At 43.4% G+C, this 20763-nt stretch overlaps 1 protein-coding gene across 6 annotated transcripts in view; it reads left to right on the forward strand.

Moving 5' to 3' along the window:
* The first annotated feature begins 5406 nt into the window (after nucleotides 1–5406).
* Nucleotides 5407–20763, forward strand: part of FOXN3 (forkhead box N3) — a 408764-nt gene continuing 393407 nt past the window's right edge. For 3 of the 6 annotated variants that reach the window (XM_024736286.1, XM_024736287.1, XM_024736278.1), the window contains exon 1: nucleotides 7467–7602. The gene's annotated coding sequence lies outside the window, so the exon portion shown is untranslated. Of the gene's footprint in view, nucleotides 5478–7466; nucleotides 7603–7726; nucleotides 7831–8662; nucleotides 8748–20763 lie in introns of those variants that run through there. The other 3 variants (XM_024736279.1, XM_024736280.1, XM_024736282.1) reach the window with 3 other exon arrangements.

The raw sequence follows: 20763 nt of genomic DNA on the forward strand, positions 1-20763 counted from the left end.
GACAGTGGGACTTAGGATTCCAAGCCACGTGTGCGAGACAGCTCAGGTGGGAAGTGGCAGGACCGTGGTGTGGAATAAGGCCTCTCTGATTCCAAAGCCCATGACCGTGACCGTCACCACTACAGTACAGACTGAAGGGCATTCATCACAGGCATGATACAGATACTGCCTCTCAATCAGAGTCTTGCCTGGGACCCACCTTCCCAAGGTCATCTGGATCAACTGTGGCGGGTGACCCCGAGGTGGGAGGTTGTCCTGTGATGCTGACATGTGACTGTAAAGTGAATGGGGTTTTCTGTGATGTGTGGAGTTGGTGCAACCCTCTTTGCCCCAACCCTGTCTGCTCCAAGGAACAGGGTCCTTCCTCCTCGGGGTGAGTGGGGGCTGCCCTCCTGCTGGGGGGAGCCTTTTGTTTTTCTTTCCTGGGTGTTTCAAGGCTTACTTAACATGTGTAAAGAGATCTGCAATGAGGGGATATAAAGAGCTGGGAACTGCGGAGTGTGGATGATTACCTGAGGCGAGACAGCTGAAAGAGCGAGGCCCAGGGAGACGAAGCGGGTCTGGGGAGACACGGAGAGTCTCAGCTCAGAAGCCGGCTGGTTGGCCTGGAGCCAGGCCGGCCTGTTTCTGGCAGCGCTCTGCCCCAAGCTCTGCTCAGGAGTCAGACCCCGGGATAAATCACTCCACGAGGGCTGAGCCAGAGCTGAGGGAAACGAGTCTGAGGACACGAATTGCAGCCAATTCTGTAACTGGTCCTACAGAGAAGGGGATGCCACCCGCTCATCACTACTGCCAACGCAGGACCACCTGCAAATTACCGGATTTGGTCGATATAAAGGAGGGAATGTGATAAATATCAAAGACGTGAATGAAGCGAAGTGAGGTTTGTTCATTCCTTCCGACAAGCATGGCTTCACAGTAGTGATTTCGTGCCGTCACCTGCGGGAGGCATTAGATCCTCAGAAAGTGGTGGGTCACGTGCTAGTGCACCGTCTCTTAAGTGTGTTAGTAGAAGGGTGACACCATTGGTTTCATGGAGGATGTTAAGGTTTGTGACCTCACAGGGCAAAGGCAGGTGGCATTTTATTGCAATTTAAAGCATCCAAAGAAGGAAGTGGAAAATCTGCCTTTCAATATCACCTGATATCACCTGTATCTAGAAAGTTAGTGTTATGACATAATTTCCAATTGAGTGAGGATTTCTGTGCGTCTCTGTGTGTACCTAAACGGTGGCTATGTATACAGCCTCTTCTAAACCGTTTATGACGATAGAGGGGGAAAAGGTCTGTTTGGAGAATCCAAAGTTTATTTTATGCTTTCATCATGTTTTTATGTCCTGCTTGGGTTAATAGTTGGGTTGTGACCCATCTCCTGAGCCCACAAACTGAGGGTGTGGCTGCAGGCAGCACCCTACAACTTGGAAACCAGAGCAGAAGGAAGCCCACTTCCCCTGACTTCAGTTAGAAAATTCCAGAAGACTCTGATCAGCCTGGCGTGGGGGCAAGGGCCCAGTGTGGGGCTAAGATGCCTGCTCCCATTCAACACCAGGACCATCTAGTGGAGTGGAAAGTCCCCAAAAGGAGAGCCAAGTAGCCACCCCCACTTATGTCGACTCCAACTGAGCCGTTAAAGAGGCCAGAAGGTGCTCTTGTCCCCAGCCTGCCGCAAGGGGACTTCTCAATGACCAGAACCCACCATAGTCTTCCAGTTTGTTCTTTTCTGGACATTGCACTTCCGACTGATTCCTCCTGGCATTGTGTCTAGGTGATACCTTTGGTATGTAACATCACATATCACCCATGGGTCACAGAAGGGTCATCTGGAGCTACCAATGATGGCTTCCTGCAGGTCTGCATCAATTCTTGCCTGAACTAGTATAATAATATCCTCCTTATGAGTCTCCCTGCCTTTGTCTTGCTCCCTTGTAAATCATTCTCCTTACAGGTTCTAGAATGATCGAGTCCCTTTCAAAACTGTGATGGTGAATTTTATGTATCAACTTAACTGGGCCATGGGGTACCTAGATATTTGGTCAGATATCTGGTTACATCAGTGGTGGTGTTTTGGGTGAGATTAATATTTGACTCAGCAGACTGAATAAAGCAGATTGCCCTCCCTAACGTGGGTGGGCCTCATATAATCAGTTGAAGGCCTGAATAGGACAAAAGGGTTGGGTAAGGAGAACCTCCTCCTGCCTGACTGCCTTGAACTGGGACATCAGTTCTTTCCTGCCGTCAGACTCCAACTGACACATCTGCACTTCCTGGGTCTTGAGCCTGCCATTGTTCAGACCGAGATCACACCAATGGTTCTCCTTGCTGACTGCAGATCTTGGGACTTAGCCTCTGTTATCATGTGAGCCAATGCCTTACAAAAACTGCTTTCTATATATCTTCACATCCTATTGGTTCTGTTTCTCTGAAGTATCCTGGCTGATACAAATACTTTCTTATTTACTAACTTCATTCATTCATTCATGTAAAAAAAAATCATTGAGCACCTCCTGTGGGCCAGACACTGTTTTGTGTTCTTGGAAATTATCACTGAATAAAACAGATTCCTGGCCTTGTGAAACTTTTATTTGTATGGGGGTTGGTGGTGGAGGGAGACAAACAATGAATAATAAGTAAATTAGTAAGGGGTAAGTACAAGGGAAGAAGGAAAAAAGTACAGCAGGATGAGGAGGCTCAAGAGACCTTGAGAAGGGGACATTTGAGCAAAGGCTTAAGGGAGATAAATGTGTTTGCCATGTGCAAGTCAAGATAAAGTGTAAACCTGGGTGGGCACTGGCCCCTGTCAGCATCTCCAGTGGGACCTACAGGCACTTCCTCACTTGAAACCTTTGTTTTAGCCTCATTGCTCTCCATGCAGCTCTCTGACCTGCCTGGCTTTCTCATCCCTCCATGCCCTTGCCCACACCTAGGATGTCCCCTCCGTGAAGTCCTTCTTCTCCCCACACTTGCTCACATCTTAACCTCTACTTGTCCTCGAAGACTCAACTTCATGGTTTCTACCAAGGGCGCCCAGCATGGTGACTTGTTGATTCTCTTTTGGTGTCCTACAGACTTGTATTTGAGCTGTTATTCTGCCCCTAAATATCTGTGCGATTTGGGGCAAGTTTGTTCATCTGTAAAATGGGAATAAAAATAGTACCCTGCTTATAAGGGGCTAGAAATGAGAAAATGCAGGTAAAACGACTCAGTGACTTATTATTGTTCTTCCTTTTCCCCTCTTCCTCTTCTCTCTGTTCACCCAGAGAGGCCGGGGCCAGCCCTTCCTACACCCCATAGTCTTTCAAGCAGCCTCCCTTCTCAGCCATCACCCTGGACCCTGGCTCCGCCCCCAGGCTGGCTGTCTTGCTTTCCTCACTCACAGCCATCTCCCGCCTCTCATCATCCTTGCCCAGACCACATTCTGGCTTCAGATTCAGGTTTTTTCCTGGCTTCCCAGAGCTACTTGATCCCTTGCTGGGTTGTCTTGATGTCTTGACCATGAAACCCCCTGTTTTAGTTCCCTGTAAAAAAGCCCTAGACCTGCTGGATCAGACCTAGCCCCTGCTTGGGAAGGGAGGCAGTGGGGTTTCTGTAGTAGGGAAACAAAACCACTTCAAATGTTTACCATGGAAGAATTTTTTTTAAATACACTTTTTAAAAGTAACAGTTTTAAATTTACAGAAAAATTGAGAAGATAGTACGGAGAGTTCCCACCTACCTCACACCTACTTTCCCCTATTACTAACATCTTACATGTTAATGTATGGTACATTTGTTATAATCAACGAACCAGTATGGATACAGTATTACCAGGTAAAATCCATACTTTATTAAATCTCCTTAGTTTTTACCTGATGTCCTTTTTCTGTCCCAGGATCCCATCCAGCACACCACAGTACATCTAATTGTCATGTCTCCTCGAAGCTCCTCTTTGCTGTAATAGTTTCTCAGCGTTTCCTGGTTTTTAATGACCTTGATACTTTTGAGGGGTACTGCTCAGGTATTTTGTAAGTTGCCCTTCCACTGGGATTTGCTGATGTGCACAGAAGGAACTTAATACAGGGGATTGCTCCACAGGTGATGGAGGATGTGAGATGCAAACAAAGGAAGGTGAAGTTACCCAGCAACTACTTTTAGCAGAAAGCCATTAATATCACTAAGCTGGAGAGTTAACAGGAAGTGACGGTGTTACCTGAGCCAAGGGCTGGGGTCACCTGGCAGAAGCCCCAGCTAGATGCAGTCATGGCTAGAGATGCTGTCAGAGGCAAGAGGGAGGTGAAGACATTCTCTGGCCTCTCCTTTCCTCCCACCCTCCACTTTCCCTCCAGTGCCTCTCATGGACCATACCCAGCTATTAGCCAACTGACCAGGATTCTGTAAACCTTGGCCTGCACGAGTCAGCTACTAGCAAAACAGAGCAGAGGCAAGGCTGAGAATGGCTCTGAAGTCAAACGTTTGGCCCAGGACTGGAACCACTGGCATTCGAACACACAGTGCCTGTAACGTGGTTTTACTGCAGCACTTACACCACCACTCTGCAACTGTTTGACTGTCTGAGGGCTCCGTATAATGCATTATTTATATTTTATACCCAGAGCCTAGAACAGTACCTTGCTTACATTAAACATGAAAACATTAGGTTTTCAACGTTTGAGGTATACAGAATGAATGAATGAATGAATGAATGAATGATGGTTTCTTCTGACCAGCCCCTCTTCTGGTGCACTCTTGCTTTGAGGAATTGCTCACCACCAGCTCTTCTTTTCAGCTTCTCATCACCTCCTATTGGTGCTAAGATGACTTTCAGCCTAGCATGTACAACATCTGAAGGCCACAGTGGATGGTGTGATTATAATTAGACCAGTTTTCAACAAAGGAATCACACGAATTCACCACGTAAGTTTTGCATGAATCCTTCCAAGTGGTTCCCCAGGAAGCTCGTCCACCTCTTTTGAGGACATTGACACGCCCAGACTCTTCCTTATGAGCTGCCCACGAAATGAATGAATCTTTTTTTTTTTTTTTTGCGGTATGCGGGCCTCTCACTGTTGTGGCCTCTCTCCCATTGCAGAGCACAGGCTCCGGACGCGCAGGCTCAGTGGCCATGGCTCACAGGCCCAGCCGCTCTGCGGCACGTGGGATCTTCTGGGACCGGGGCATGAACCCGTGTCCCCTGCATCGGCTGGCGGACTCTCAACCACTGTGCCACCAGGGAAGCCCAGGAATGAATCATTTTTAAGAATCAGATATTTCTGTCTTTTCAGTTAAATGTCACCCAGCACTCACCTGGCCGGTGTTTAGCTGGTTTGGGCCACATCATAAGAGAAGTTACATTTCCTTTCAGCAGAGGAGAGGAGGAAGTAGAATGCTACAAACAGAACTGACTGGCGACTTTCCCAGGGGTGCAGGAGGGCTGAGAAGTAACACCTCGATTATCACCAGGTCTGGGCAGGGATGCCCTGGATATCATGAACAGGCCACCAGGTATCTGAAACTTTTGAGGTTCTAGGGTTCTTGTGGAGTTTCAGCGCTGGGACTGCACATAGAAAACCAAGTTCCAAATACCTTGGTTTCCCAATCAAGTTGAGAAAACCTCTTTCCTCCATGTGTCAAGTGGAGTCAGTTTCTAGTCTCTGATAAAGAATAAAAAGGTGTATAGGTGACAGGGACATTGCTTAGCCCCAGAGTTTCAAGTTTTCAGTCTGCCAGGGTGCCCCGGACAGCCACAGGACAGAAGTCTGACCAGCCAGCTTTCTCAATTAGCAGAGACTAAAACTTTTGCAACTAGCCTCTTACTTCCATTTTGGTAAATCGCTGCTCTAAAACAGGTAAGAAATGATGACTACAGGAACATAACTGAGTTTTTGTTTTGGATACCTCATTTTCCATAGTGTTTGTAGAGAAATAGTTGGGAGGCCAGGTGGGCACTTGAAAAAGCAGGAGTCTGTTGGAGATGTTGGCATCTGAGTTGGGGATCCCAGCTGCTCTGAGGACCAGCTGTGTGATTTTGGACAAGTCACTGTACCCTTCGGGACCTCCACTTTCTCGTTTGAAAATCGGGGATTATAGTGTCTGTTTTATCACAGAAGTATGGTAAAGATCACATGAGATGTCTGTGCGAGGGCTTTGAAGATCGACAAGTGTAACATACTACAACTGGTTCTTTGCGTGGACATCAGGCAGCAGGAAAGGTGACTTTGATGTTTAATTAATACTAAAAATCTTCTATTACATTTATTTAGCTATAATTGGGAAGGAGGAGGGCAAGAGTAATTTTCAAAGGGACTTTTTGAGCTCCAAAAATAGAACTCAGAAAACACACATTTGATTTTCCTTTTGGTGTCAAACCACAGCGCCATTGTTATTAGCAGTTTTACAGAATTGTGACCTTGAAACTTGGTGATATCAAAGACTGAAAGTAAAGCTCCCAGTCTTGAAGCCTTTTAAACAGGCTTTTCAAACTAAAGCACTTTTATTTTGAATTAAGAGCTAATAGAATTGTCCTCTTAAATGAGCACTTGCAAGTTTAAAAGTTGCCTTCCAGGTGGGCTGTAGTAAACAAATGTGTTGAGAGGGCGCTGAAAGCCCTTTTGGGGGCAAATGAGGGGAATCTCTTCATGTAACACACTTTCTGCAGTTAGAGAAATCTAGAACTTACATTTCCCCTAATTGTACATAAGCTGATTTGTGTATATATCTAGGGTCATAATTTACTTTCAGTTTACTGAATTTGTGAATTTTTGCATTTGTTTTAATTTGTAATTCAGTTTTCTCCATGAAGCACACCATATGCCACCATTAATTCTTGCTCGTTGATTTCTTAGGAGATACATGAGTGCATATTCTGATGCAATTGTTGAGGTCTTTTGAAAATCAAATGACTACGTGTTTTGCCATATGGGCCTTTGTTATTTAAAATAGCATATGATAAAGTAAGAGAAAGCAAAATGCAGAAGGACGTGTTAGGAAAAAAAATCACTGGAAAACTGTTTAAAACGTTGTTTTAAACACACAATTTTCAACCTTTTTCTTCTCGGGGGCGCCGTTATATCTTCGGAACGTATCATTACTGATCCCGCACTCTCTCTCTTACCGTCTGTGAATGTACAATATCACAAGTGCACCGGGCGAACCTACGGAAACCAGTTACTGCCCTACGCTTTACACTGGGGCTACAGATGTTAATATCCGCCTTCAATGAGTTCAGTTGTCCCCAGTGTTTTTCTTTTAACATCTTAGGCCGGGATTTGACATTAAGCTCCAGTTCATTCGCACCTACCGTGTCTGGTTTTGAAAGAGGACGACGGGGTTTTCGGTTTTCCCGGGGAACCACGGTGCTCGCGAGCCGCCTGCCGTACGTGCGGGCTGCAGACCTGGCCGCCGGCAGACGCGCGGCGCGCACTAGGACCCAGCAGGGCTCCGGGCCCGGGTGAGAGCCGCGCCGCCGACCCCGGGCGGGCGCCGGGGCTGGAGCCGGGGTTCCGGCCGCGATCGGCTGCAGCTCTGCCGGGAGACGGCGCGACCCGGCGGCGGGGCCACCCGCGAGTCCAGCGCCGCCGCAGCCCCCCAATGCGGCCGCGAGAAGCAGAAGGGGGGCAGGCGATCGAAGGTAACGAAAATGGGGCTCATTTCCTGCCTCCTGACCTTCTGCTCTGGTTCAGCATTGTCACGAGAAGCCCTCAGTGTTCAGGCTGCTGCATTTGGGGGCACCCTTTGATTTTTTAAGGTGTCCGCCCCCGTATTTCCACCTGGTTTCAGATTGATTTATAGCATGCAGTCCGAATGGGAGAGATCCAGGGCTGGCAAGTTGCATATTTTCATTAGTTTTGTCTCAAAAGTAAGTTCATTTAAAAAAAAAAGTTTCTCAGGAATTTGTGGATAGTAGTTTTTAAATTTGTTTTTTTAAATAGCAGACAAATGGATAATTTTAAAAAATTATGAAATAATTGATGTAATTCTGTTAATTACTTCCTAGGTCTTTACTTCTGTGGGCTCCCCAGGCATTACTTTTATTTTCAAGGAACTAACGTGTGAAATGTGGAGTTTGGCTCGGGCAGAGTTTACAGCATTGCTGTCGCAAATGTTTTGCTATCAATTATAAACAGTCAAGTGTTTTGCTATCAATTATAAACAGTGTCAAATCTGTGGGCAGTTTAAACCTCTTTTCAGATACTGTAACTGGTTATCCTGATATGACATATACAGATGAGAGTTTCCTTTGAGGGCAGTCAGAATATTTCTCTTTTTGGAGAAACCTGGTTTTGAGGAGAAAACCGTGATTACTGGCTGGGGAGGCTGAAGAGAGTATTTTTCATGCTTTGTTTATACTCTCGGATTTGACATTTGGGAAAGGGAAACACAGTCTTTCTTGGCAGCTTTTAATGGTGGGATTATTAATTTATTTAATTTATTAGTTTCAATTGGTTGGGCTCGGGGAGCCCTCTGTCACAGGATGTGCTTAAGGTGACACATTTGCCAGCAGTTGGGACACATGATTTGCACGTGTAAAATGTGCTTCAGCCGAAAGGTCTGGTCTGCTGGGAGCTCCCATGTGGAGCTGTTGTGGGCAGGGTGCGGCTGGCTCATTGAGGAAAAAGGGAATCATTTTCCTTAGCTAAGGAGACATCCTGTTATATTCCTTTTGTTCCCTGTTTTTCATTGATCGCCAGCGCTGCCTTACAGAGGGGAGAGCAGCTTGGAGAGCTCGGAAGACTGCACAGATGACTCCAGCCCACTCTGCTCTCACACTGATTGGTCAGTTCCATGAAGACTTGGGGAAACAGTCACCCAAAACCTTCTTTGAAAATCATGCTGTAATTTCAGAGTAGCCTTCTCGTGCCCAGATTTCTGCAAGGTTGATTTTTAATTTGGGTGCAGTTTGCTTGAGATACCTTTGTGTTTAATTTTTTGTTGTTGCTTCTATCCAAAGAAAGTAGGCCATTCTGGTGACAAATTTCTTTGCAGACATCAGCTTTTATAGACGTATCACTTTACAATACGTTCTCAATGGTTTCTCCTTGGGAGTTATAGAATGCAAAGTTGTTCAACTTAGAATAATTTTTCCTGTTTTTTTTTGATCTTAAGAGTTAAATATCAGTGTCAGCAGATGGTGTTTAATTGCATCTTTACTTTGATAATGTGTCTTGTGCATTATTAGCACGTATCACGCACTAAATTTAAGTCTGTAACAGGGAAAGAAAAAGGCCACGAAGAGCCAACAATCAAAATCAGCTTGCACACTGTTATAAGAAATTGTGGCATCTGGTTTGAGGAGAATGCATTTCAAGTTTAAAAAAAAAAAGGGGCATTCTTCACCTTAAAAGAATGAGTTGGTAAATATTGTGAAATGTTCTACATAAGCCGAAAAATACAAGGCCGGTGGACAACTCCATTTGAGCCTTAAAACACCCCAATTAAAGAAGCACCGTCCCAGAAGTTGTTAAATGTATAAACACTTTTCCGATTGGCTTAAAAATTTAGACACAGGAAGTGGATGGTATCTAACAACCGATGAGTAGAGACATGGTTGTCATGGAAACTGAGACGAGTTACCCCCTCCAACACACGTACACTACCATAACCACCATTTAAAAAACAAAAAAACAAAACCTGCATGTCATCACAGATGCCTGGAGAACATGTTGCCTTCTGTAAGCTTTCCCACAGCATCTGTTGAAACCTGAGACCGTGCCTGTCAAATCAAGGTCATTTTACAACAACAACCAAAAATGCAGTCTCCTGGATTTCATAACTGTATTTTTACTGAAAAGATGTGAGGAAAAGGGCTTAAAGCAAGGAGGAGCACGCGTGCTTACTTTGCATTTTGCTACCTCGGAGTTGCGCCAGGGAAGGCTAAGAAGAATGTATTTGATCATTTAATTGTAGAAGCGAACTGATTTGTAAGTCTACTGTTAGAACAACACTCTGTGGAGCTGTAAAGACTAGGCTGTTACCTGTGGCTGAAGAGTCATTTGGGGACGGTATAATGAAGAGTTTCTGTTTGCAAGAGGCTTCTAACTTGAACTGTTGCAATTGAATTTGAAGAACTGTGGCATTTTGGAGCTTTGCTCTAAGGCTGCCTGTACAGGATAGATGAAGACTCTGTCTGGTGCTTTGGGAAGTATGAGGGTGTTCTTAATAGCAAAGCAGGGAAAGGGTAATCCTAAACAGAAATAAGGGCTCTTTCAAAACTGCAGTTATTATTATTTTGGTTAACTTAGAAATGTTTCCTCCTCTTCTGTGGATGGAGAAGAGTGCTTTAGTTTTTAGGGTAATTGAGAGGTTCCCCAACTCAAGGTTGCGAATATTTTCAATATCTTGGTAGTGGTTTTAGTGAGGAGAGTAAAGAAAGGAGAAAAGTTTGGAGATCTCCCCCTTTCACTTTGCTAAGCAAAAAATAACTGAGGAGGCTAAATTTTGAATTTGAGGGTCAACATTGAAGCTTGTAAATATAAAACCGGTGCATTTCTTATATTTTTCTAATCTTGTCAATGGTAGTCTTTAAATTTGAAGGTGCTTGATATTCATTGAGAAATATCCTTCTTATAATCGTGATGATTTATAGCATGGTATTGCTTAGTCTTAACTGAAAATGGTCAATTTTACATCTCACTTAACGAACACTTTGGTCTTTTTAAAAAGCAGAAAATTCCCCTTGTTTTCATAAACTAATTGCATGGTGGCAGGGGAGAGGAGGTGGAAAAACTCTTAACTATACTGTAATATTTATTTAATATCCTGCATCTATGCCATAGGAAATACAGACGTTAGAAGCAGTATAGCATCATTGGGGTGATTTAGCGTGTACTTCATGATCCCCTCTTGTCAAATATTTAACTGATTGTGATTCGGTGAAAAAGGTTAAGCTTAGTGGCACAACTGTTCTCTTTTAGCAAAGGATTTCCTGTAGGGAGCTTTCTTATCTTCAACTGTGTTCATTGGCAGGAAACATGTCAGTTGCTTGTTTTTACAAACTGAAGGAAATGAATGGGATTTGTTAGTTTCTAGAATCTGCCTTCATGCTCCATTGTCTGTCAAATAGTTTGCTCAGAACAGTTCATTTTTAAATGGACTTTGGAGGAGTACAATTAAATTACTCCAAATCTTTGGCATTTCTGTTCATTTATTTTTGACTCTGAGATTAGAAACATGGTTCATTATACTGCTATATACAACTTATTTGACCAACACACAAGATGTTCAGTAAAATTCCAATTCATTTTCAGTTGTCAGATATATAGACATTAATTGAAGTTGGCGTTTTTGGATGATGATGCCAAATTTCTAATAATTAGCCCAGAATACCAACCAAATGCCAGTTCTGTGGAGAGGTAAAGGGAAAGAGTCAGCTTCATTCTTCTCTTGGCTTGTAACAGTAAAATCCATAAAAATTACATGTCAGGTGTATGCCTCCTTTGCTGATGGAGTTGGGGAGAGTTGGAATTTGGGGAGGGGCTATAGCTAAAGCCAGGCTAGAGTCCTTATGAGAAAAATGAATCTTAACCTTGAAAAGATTTATTGTGCAAAACTCTGGATCACTTTCTGAATATTATAAAATAAATATATTTAACAGTTTCAATTCATGTATGTTTCAAATTCTGGAAGAGGAAGCAGGGTGAGGTTCTTTAAAGGAAAATAAGTACAGAAACCTCCGTTTGAAGGGAACAGCCGGGGGAGGGGGTTAAGAGAGCCTAAGGGAGGGCACCATTTGTTGCGATGGTTTTCACACATTTTTGAAGACATCATTTTGGTTTTATATTTAGCACCAAATGGAGTCTTATGCAAGACCCTAATATATGAGTGGAATAAAAACAGAGCTGCTCTGGGGGAACCAAGAGCCAGGAACCCAGAATCTGCTCTTTTCTCCTGGGCTGTGCCTGGGGCACACCCTAGGACCCTAGTATCCCTGTGAACTGTTTGAAAACCACTGCTTTTAAAGTGCCCCAAATATTCTCTAAGGAAGGCCCCGAGGGAATTGCTTGCAGAGTCCTGGAACTTCTGGGCTGAAGAGAGAACTTTTGCCTTGACAATTTAAGAGGGCACTTGTGCTCAGAGGAGGAAGAAGGAATGGCAGACAATGGGCTCTAATAAGCCATTCTGTATATAGCGCTAGGCTGGACTGGCTATAAGTATGAAAGAGCCCTGGTTCCATCTGTAATAAGGGAAGGGGAAAGGACTTTTTTTTTTTTTTTTTTTTTAACATCTTTATTGGAGTATAATTGCTTTACAACGGTGTGTTAGTTTCTGCTTTATAACAAAGTGAATCAGCCATACATATACATATATCCCCAGGAAAGGACGTTTTTAAAGGGCCCCCTTTCCTCATAAGTTACAGGAACACCATGTGGAGGTGTTTGAGATGAGTCGATTGTCATTGTCCTGGAATGTGTGGATTTATCCTAGTGCCACCTCAGGATCTGTTACATCACTGTTACTCTGTCAGTGAAAATTATTTCATATTAAGTGTCATTCATGAAATGAAAGTTTGCCAAGCTATATAATCTGCTTGGCAGACGCGGTAGTGTTTTGAATGTTGAGTAAAATGATAACACATGGATGATATTTGAATATCATCAAACATATTCAGATTATCTCTTCTATTATGAGATTTACTGAAATGGCAGTATTGGGATTGAGTTCAGTTCCCCTTGTTTACATCCCAGAGGCCATAAATATTAAGATTTGTAGGGGTGGCGGACAGAGGGATCCCCTTCACTTCCACTCCTAATTTTCACAACCCCTTGATTCACATGTGCTCGGTTACAGAAAGAAGGAGCCGGCAGCAGGGACTTCACGCGTACGGTATCCATAGCACTGTGCTTCTTAGGGTCACAGCAAACCTCCTCGCATTGTTTCTTGGAGGCTGCACAGTTGGGGAGTTTATAGAAGTAGAAAGGACAGCCCCCTGTCTGCATGCTCCTATTACTTCCACTGTGCTTGCCATGCTTCTAGTACCTGTGTGGGTCAGAGATGGCGATTAAAATAATCAATATTCTGGGAAGCCACAGATCTTCCCACAATTTGTGCCGGAACTTTTTCTGTCTTTAAAGAAAATGTTTCCTCTAGAAAGATAAAACTAGTATAAGCACAAAATAGTTGGCTGTGGTAGTGGATGAAAATGACTGTGGTTAACTTTGGTTTGTTGAATTGGGTTGAATAAAGCTTTTCATGTTTAGGCTGTTTAAAGCTATCTTATTCCCTCCTCCCACCTGCATTTCAAAGAAGAATGAGTGTGTACAGCCATAGAAAACCACCGGAGCTGTCCCAAGGCGTATTCATAATGATAGACCAGTGACTCTCCTTGAGTGGGCATTTATACTCCGATGTTCTTGGGGACTTTGTTTTGGAACTCAAGGATGCTGTCCAATTACCAGGACCTTGCTGAAGTTGTTAATGGAGGACTCCAAATATTACACAGAGTGTGTCCGCTACCTTTGCAGATGTCACTTTCTTAAGATTCAGACAGTAGTAAGTCCTACTGGAAGAGGTGATTTTAGAATATTATACAAGGTTAGATTTTAGATAACCTCACATTTCTCTTTAAAGTCTGAAATGTTCTAATTTGGCAAACTTAACATTTTTGCAGCCTGTAAAATGAAAACAGTTACCATTTAATGACTAGTTAATAAGGTCTCTAAATTAAGACAGTCATATTGTTTCGTGGAATTGGATTTAGCATTTAGAATGGTCTCTCGGAAAAGAAATAAGTTGCTCATGGTAAGTTTGGCAATACTGGATAATATAGAAAAGTCACATCAAACTGATAAGGGGTTTTCGTTTATCAGGTGCTGCCCCTGTTCATTATTGTAATAATCTAGTATTAATATTACTACTACTAATAATAAATAATGATAATATGCAGTAATGTCCCTTCACAGATGAAGAAACTGAGGTAACTATGTTTCCAGGCCACACACTCTTTGGTCCAAGTAGTTCTCACCCTCAGGCCCCCTGACTCCAAGTTCCGGTCATTTTCCGTCCCACTGGCTACCTTACAACTGCTCCTCTGTTTCTATTCCAGGGTTGATAACTCCCCCTCCTATGCTTGAAATGGAGTCTCCTCCTGGGAAAAATTGCAAGGGGCGGGAAAAATATTGTGATTTTGGCAAGAAGTAGGGTTTTGCTTCTTGACATTCTGTGTTCCCATGTTTGACCATCAGTGATGGGAGGACCCTTTTAGTTCCCTTGTCAGAGCTTACCTTCCTTAATTTATCTTCATCTTTTCTTTCTTTGAATGAATTTTTAAAAATTAATTAATTAATTTTTGGCTACGTTGGGTCTTCATTGCTGCGCGCGGGCTTTCTCTAATTGCCGTGAGCGGGGGCTACTCTTTGTTGCAGTGCGCGGGCTTCTCGTCGTGGTGGCTTCTCTCGTTGCGCAGCACGGGCTCTAGGCTCACAGGCTCAGTAGTTGTGGCACACGGGCTTAGTTGCTCCGTGGCATGTGGGATCTTCCCGGAGCAGGGATCGAACCTGTGTCCCCTGCACTGGCAGGCGGATTCTTAACCACTGCGCCACCAGGGAAGTTGCCATCTTCATCTTTTGAAATTCCCTTCATGCATCCCTGAGCACGTTCACCTAGTTGGTGAACAAAGGGCTCTTACCACAGGGATATGATTTTCTTTAATTACCCAAATAGTACACTTAGAATTTCTGTTGGTGGCATCCAGAAAACAGATTTCCTAGACAGTGTTCTCTTTATAATTCATATGAACTGCTCAAGAAACTCAGAGATGCAAATTCAATGATACCTCCTTTATTTTTTTCGGAATAAAAAACAAGTGGCTTAAGTTGTCAGATTAGGAGGGTGTTGGGTATCTCCTTCTTGAGACCCCCTTACCTGTAAATCAAACAAACTCCACATGGGTTTATACAGACCAAGTGAAACTGGGTTAGTCTGACTTTCTCATCTAAGCCAGGAGCTCTGCTCTCATTCTGGCAAAGGGGAAAATGACAAGTTAAATCTTCACCTGGGCACCCCACTATGCCTGGTATGTATGTGACCGGTTGGAACTAGCAATGGAACCGATGTGGACATTTTCAGTGATGCAGGTGCCCTGTACTTTCTAATTCTCTGGAAGACTTCAGGTAAATGATCAGCACTTGAATGGAACTAATTGATATTTCACACGTGTACTTTCACAGATCTCACATGTGAAGTCATTTTAAAGAATTGATCTAGGGACGTGTTCAATATATATATATGCACCAACTTGGGGGAACGGATCACCCACCCGTTCATTCAATGAACAGTTATTGCGTGCCTACTGCATGTAAGCGACTGTGCCCTGTGATAGGGAACTAAAGGGGAAGAAATCACCGGCAGAGTCAACCGTCTGTTCCCTAACTCTGAGTGGCTTCTTAAACCGTAAGTATCCCCAAATTTGGCCCTATTGGAGTTTATATTTTAAGCTGATGTCGACAGATTGAAGTGACGCCCTCCCCGAGTTCCTCTCTCCAGGTGTAAGTGCAAGGAGGATTCCAGGGTGGGTAGTTTACTTGGGAGACGATCCCAGCAAGACAGCAGTAGGGGGCGTGAGTGGGAGACTCGTCTATGCCCCCGCACCCCGCCCCCTCCACCTCCATCCCCGGTTACACTGCGAGGGGTGCCTAGGCGTGCTGAGAGCTGGTGTCCAGCATGTCGCTTCTGGGCACTGGTTGATGACTCAGGAGACGTTGATTCCCAGCACTTAAGGTTGGTGCGTGAGCTTCTGCCAGACAAGGTGCTCAGGGAGGTTCTTGACACCTCTGGTCGAGGAGAAGGTTGGACTGGTGGCGCTGAGTAGTGAGGCCTGAAGGGGACGTGGGCCGGGCACCAGCAGCCTCTACAATGCTCTCCACTTCTCAGCTCCTTCCACAGTCTTGGAACTGAGAATGCTTTACAAGAGTCATTTTTAGTGGTCCTCTGAACTTCAAAATGAAGATCCTGAGAAAGTGGTTTTTCGGTCTGAGAAATGGGAACAAGAGAAGGACATAAGCTCTGAGTCTAAGCATTCAGGCAGAAATTTTCAATAAGGGCACTTATTCTGTTGTGTATGTTTTTGTTTTGGTTTGGTTTTTCTCTGTTACAACCATTATCCTTGTTTCCCAGGTTGGGAAACTTGGACAGCCACTTGTTTTACATGCCAGGCATCTCATTTATCACCAGGGCTCCTTGCTGCTTTCTTTGAAATCCACCTCATGGTCGTCTCCTCATCTTGAGTTCTAGTGCCTCACTCTGAGAATACTGCTGGGACCCTCCGAGGTGCTCTGTCCCTCCTGGCCCCTTTCCTTCCTCTGTCCTCCTGAAGACTTCTGTCCCTAAACCACTCTGGAAGTTAAGGGCTTTGAAGTTAGACTTCTTGCTTTCAAACCTACTTAGAACTGTGTGACCTTAACCTCAGGCTCAGTAATGTGAAATAAGACTCATTAATGTGGAAATCCTGAAAGGATGCTTGTGAAAGCTAATGAGAAACCGTTGACAGACAGCCTGATGCGTAGTTGCAACTTAAATTATTGTAGCTATTTTTATTTTTACGTTGTTACTGTTGTGTTATGTCCCTCATCTACTAAGAACCTATGTGGGCTCCCTGTTGCTCTCCTTACCGAGTCTGTCCTCCTCTGCCTAACTTTCAAGACCTTCTGTAATCTGGCCGTCCCCATTAGTGCTCAGGAAATGCCCCCAGATCTGGTCAGGGTTCATTCATCCCTGAACTTGCCTTATTCCTTCTAGCTCCCCTGACTTCGTTCATATTGTTCCCTGACCACAACCTTCTTCTTCCCCGCTTCACGTTGTAGGGTCACCAGTTTCACCCACTCTGCAACTGTGAGGTGCAGAAAAATGCAATTTGTCTATTTTGTCTGCGGCAAACCTTCCTCCCAGCAAACACCCATCGGTTATCAGGAAAAAGAATAATAACTTTTGATCCCGTCTATTTAAAAACTTAGTTTGATCTGATAATCCAAATAGTCCCTTAAGATAATGCTCAGTCTTCCTAGGAAAACAATATCCCTTCCTTCCTGTTGTTCCCTTTCTTTGCCGGTGATGTCAGAGTGTGAGGAAGGGGTGTCTCGTGTACTCTTATTTCTTACAGAGGACTAGCAAATCTGTTTCCTTAGTTACGGTGGCCTTGAGTCTCAGAGGCTGGGTCTCTTGCCATGGTGTTGCTTGTTCTGTATTAGCAGATGAAGTCTGTGGCTCTTATAACACATAGTCTAGTCCAGTGGTTTCCAAAGATTCAAAGTAAAACACAGATACATTTTCATGAGATTCCAGTAAGCATATGTGGACAGGTGATACAAAAGTTTTTACAAAATAACCTGTATAGCTGAAATAGAAATTTTACAAGGTATTATTATCCTATTTATACTTGATGTACTCAGATCTTTTCCATTCTATTTTATTTAATGAAAAAAATACCCCCAAAAACAAAAAACCACACTTGGGACCCAATAAGTGACCCACAGTTTGCAAAAAAAGTTGATCTGGTCATCCTCTTGGCTTTATCAGAACCTGACGTGTCATCCCCTGCTGGCTGGGTCCACCCTTAGCTCCCACTGGCAGCAAACTCTGAGTATGTGTGACACCATCCGTCAAGCCCACTGGCCTGGTGGTCCTTGCAAGGGGTCCACTACTCAGTCCACAGTCTACCCGAGGCACTCAACCACACAGCTCCCTCTGTTTGATCAGGCTGCAGTGCTGGGCTGAGGAAGCTGTGTTCCAGGCTGGTGCAGACCCTCTCTTCCTAGGGCTCTGGATGATGGAGGGGGATGGACACAAACACATCCCTCTGCACTCAGGGGTAGCTCCTCTATCCAGAGGCAGAATCCACTGTCTTCTTCTCTTATCTCCTTTTTCCTTCCCATCGTTAACTGGACCCAGAAAGAGGTGGGCTTTTCTTTCACTTCCCCTTCACCATCTCATCCTTCTACCATCCAGGCAGAAAGATTAGCAACTTCACTGTCACTCATGGAAGAAAGCAGTATCTTCTGTAGCCTTCAGGTCAATTCTTTGAGCTGGGTCCTCCAGACTGCTGCTAATAGGTGAAAATCCTGTCCCAGGAGAAAGCCTGACTTTCAAGGCTATGGAATTTCGGCCTATGGCAGAGTGAACTAGTTTCCCACCTATGTCCATTAACTACATTTCTAAGACTCCCTTGCAGCTAAGAATGGCAAAATTTGGGCTTCCCTGGTGGCGCAGTGGTTAAGAATCCGCCTGCCAATGCAGGGGACAGGGGTTTGAGCCCTGGCCCGGGAAGATCCCACATGCCGTGGAGCAGCTAAGCCTGTGCGCCACAATTGCTGAGCCTGCACTCTAGAGCCCGCGAGTCACCACTACTGAGCCCGTGTGCCACAACTACTGAAGCCCGAGCGCCTAGAGCCCATGCTCTGCAACAAGAGAAGCCACAACAATGAGAAGCCCGCACACCGCAACAAAGAGTAGCCCCCCCACTTGCCACAACTAGAGAAAGCCCGCATACGGCGTTGAAGACCCAACACAGCCAAAAAAGTAAAAACAAATAAATAAATAAATTTATAAAAAAAAAAGAATGGCAAAATTCTAGCCACTTGGATGTGAGTGGATGTATGTTGTTTCTGGTTTGTGCCCTTGTTTTTCTTTATAATTTTACCACATACTTTTTAAATCCTGAAACTGTATATAGTTTAGTTGCACACGATTTCATATAGATGGAAACATTATATATATATACACACCCACACACCATTTGTAGTATATATAGATATATAGTATAGATACCTATGTATTTATATATATGTAAACATATGTTGTGTGTATATTTATGTCTACAGTTATATCTGTAAACAGATGGATTTTTTTTTAAGTGAACACACCTATGTAACCAGCACTTATGTTAATAAATAGAATGTTAGCTTCACCCAAGAAGTCCCCTTATGCCCCTAAGGCACTATCTTTTGCAAGATGACCACTATCCTAATTTTTTTTTTTTAATTAATTAATTATTTATTTTTGGCTGCATTGCGTCTTCGTTGCTGCACATGGGTTTTCTCTAGTTGCGGTGAGTGGGGGCTACTCTTCGTTGCAGTGCGTGGGCTTCTCATTGTGGTGGCCTCTCTTATTGCGGAGCATGGGCTCTAGGCACACGGGCTTCAGTAGTTGCAGCATGTGGGCTCAGTAGCTGTGGCATACGGGCTCAGTAGTTGTGGCCTGCAGGCTCTAGAGCACAGCCTCGGTAGTTGTGGCACAAGGGCTTAGTTGCTCTGTGGCATGTGGGATCTTCCTGGACCAGGGCTCAAGCCCATGTCCCCTGCATTGGCAGGCGGATTCTTAACCACTGTGCCACCAGGGAAGTCCCTATCCCAATTTGATCTATTGTTTTACTGAGAGAAGTGTATTAAAAGTCTCTCAGTAAGGTGGTAGATTATCATTTTTTTCTTGATATATTTTGAAGTTACACTATTTGGTATATACACATTTAGAATTCTTCTATCTTCTTGGAGAATCAAATTTTTTATTATTATGAAGTAGTGCACTTTAACTCTCATAATGCTTTTTGTCTTAAAGCATATTTTGTCTGGCGTCCATGCAACAATACTAGTCAACAGAAGGATATAATAGCTTCTTCATTATTGGTTCTTGCTCTTTGTTTTCCATTCTTTGATTTTTCAAACTCTTTACATCTGTATTTTATTTTATTTTGTTTTCTATTTTTTGGCCGTGCCGCACAGCATGCGAGATCTTAGTTCCCTGACCAGGGATTGAATCCATGCCCCTTGCAGTGGAAGCGAGGCATCTTAACCACTGGACTGCCAGGGAGGTCCCTACATCCTGTATTTTAGATGTATCTTTTGTAAATGATGTAACACTGGGTATTGTTTTTATGCAGTCATACATATCTTTTAAATGAAATATGTAAGCATTTATATTTATTGTAATTTCAGATTGATTTCAGTTTATTCTTTCATGTTATTTTATTCTTTCCATTTGTCCTACCTCTTCATGTTTCTTTTTTTTTCACATCTTCATGTTTCTTTTTCTTTCACCTCTTGCCTTCTTTTGAATTGATTAACATTTTTTCCTTATTTCATGTATTATTCTATAGTACTTTGGAAGTTTTACACTCTATTATTATTCTTTTAGCGGTTCTCTGGAAATTTAAGCATGCATACTTAAAAGTCTAAAGTGAATCATTATCTTTCCTCCCCTCCTAAACAATGCAAGGAGCTTAGACCATTTAATTGTAGTCATTACCACCTCTCACACCTCCCCCTGCTAGCTTGGGTCCCATTTTTGCCCAGTATTTTAGTTTTATCTTGTGGGTTTTTTTAGCTTTGTGGGTTAGACATTATCATTTAAAAATAGAAATTTGTTCAGATTTACCCACATATTTATTACTTTCTTTGCTTATAATTTCTTCCCCGACTTGTACTCCCCTACCCATCACTTCTCTTCATAGATTTCGTTAAGTGAGGATCAATTGAGGGAGACCTATTTTACTTACTGTTTGTTGGAAAATTCTAATTCTTTCCTTTTTTTCCTTAAAATATAGTTTTGCTAGGTATAAAATTCTGGTTACTTTCTTTCAACACATTAAAGATGTTCCGTTGTCTTCTGACTTCTGCTGCTAAGAAATCAATACTGAATCTAATTGCCATTTGTCTTGGAAGGTATCCGTTTTTCAAGGAAACCTTATAACTGCTTTGAAGATATTCTTTTTATCTTTGGCATTCTGCAGTTTTCTTATAAAGTGTCTATAGATGTGAATTTCTTTTTTATGTATTTATTTCGCTTTGGATATTTTGTTTTGTGGATT

Source organism: Neophocaena asiaeorientalis, unplaced genomic scaffold (assembly GCF_003031525.2).
Source record: "Neophocaena asiaeorientalis asiaeorientalis breed wild unplaced genomic scaffold, Neophocaena_asiaeorientalis_V1.1 scaffold152, whole genome shotgun sequence".
Classification (NCBI taxonomy): Eukaryota; Metazoa; Chordata; class Mammalia; order Artiodactyla; family Phocoenidae; genus Neophocaena; species Neophocaena asiaeorientalis.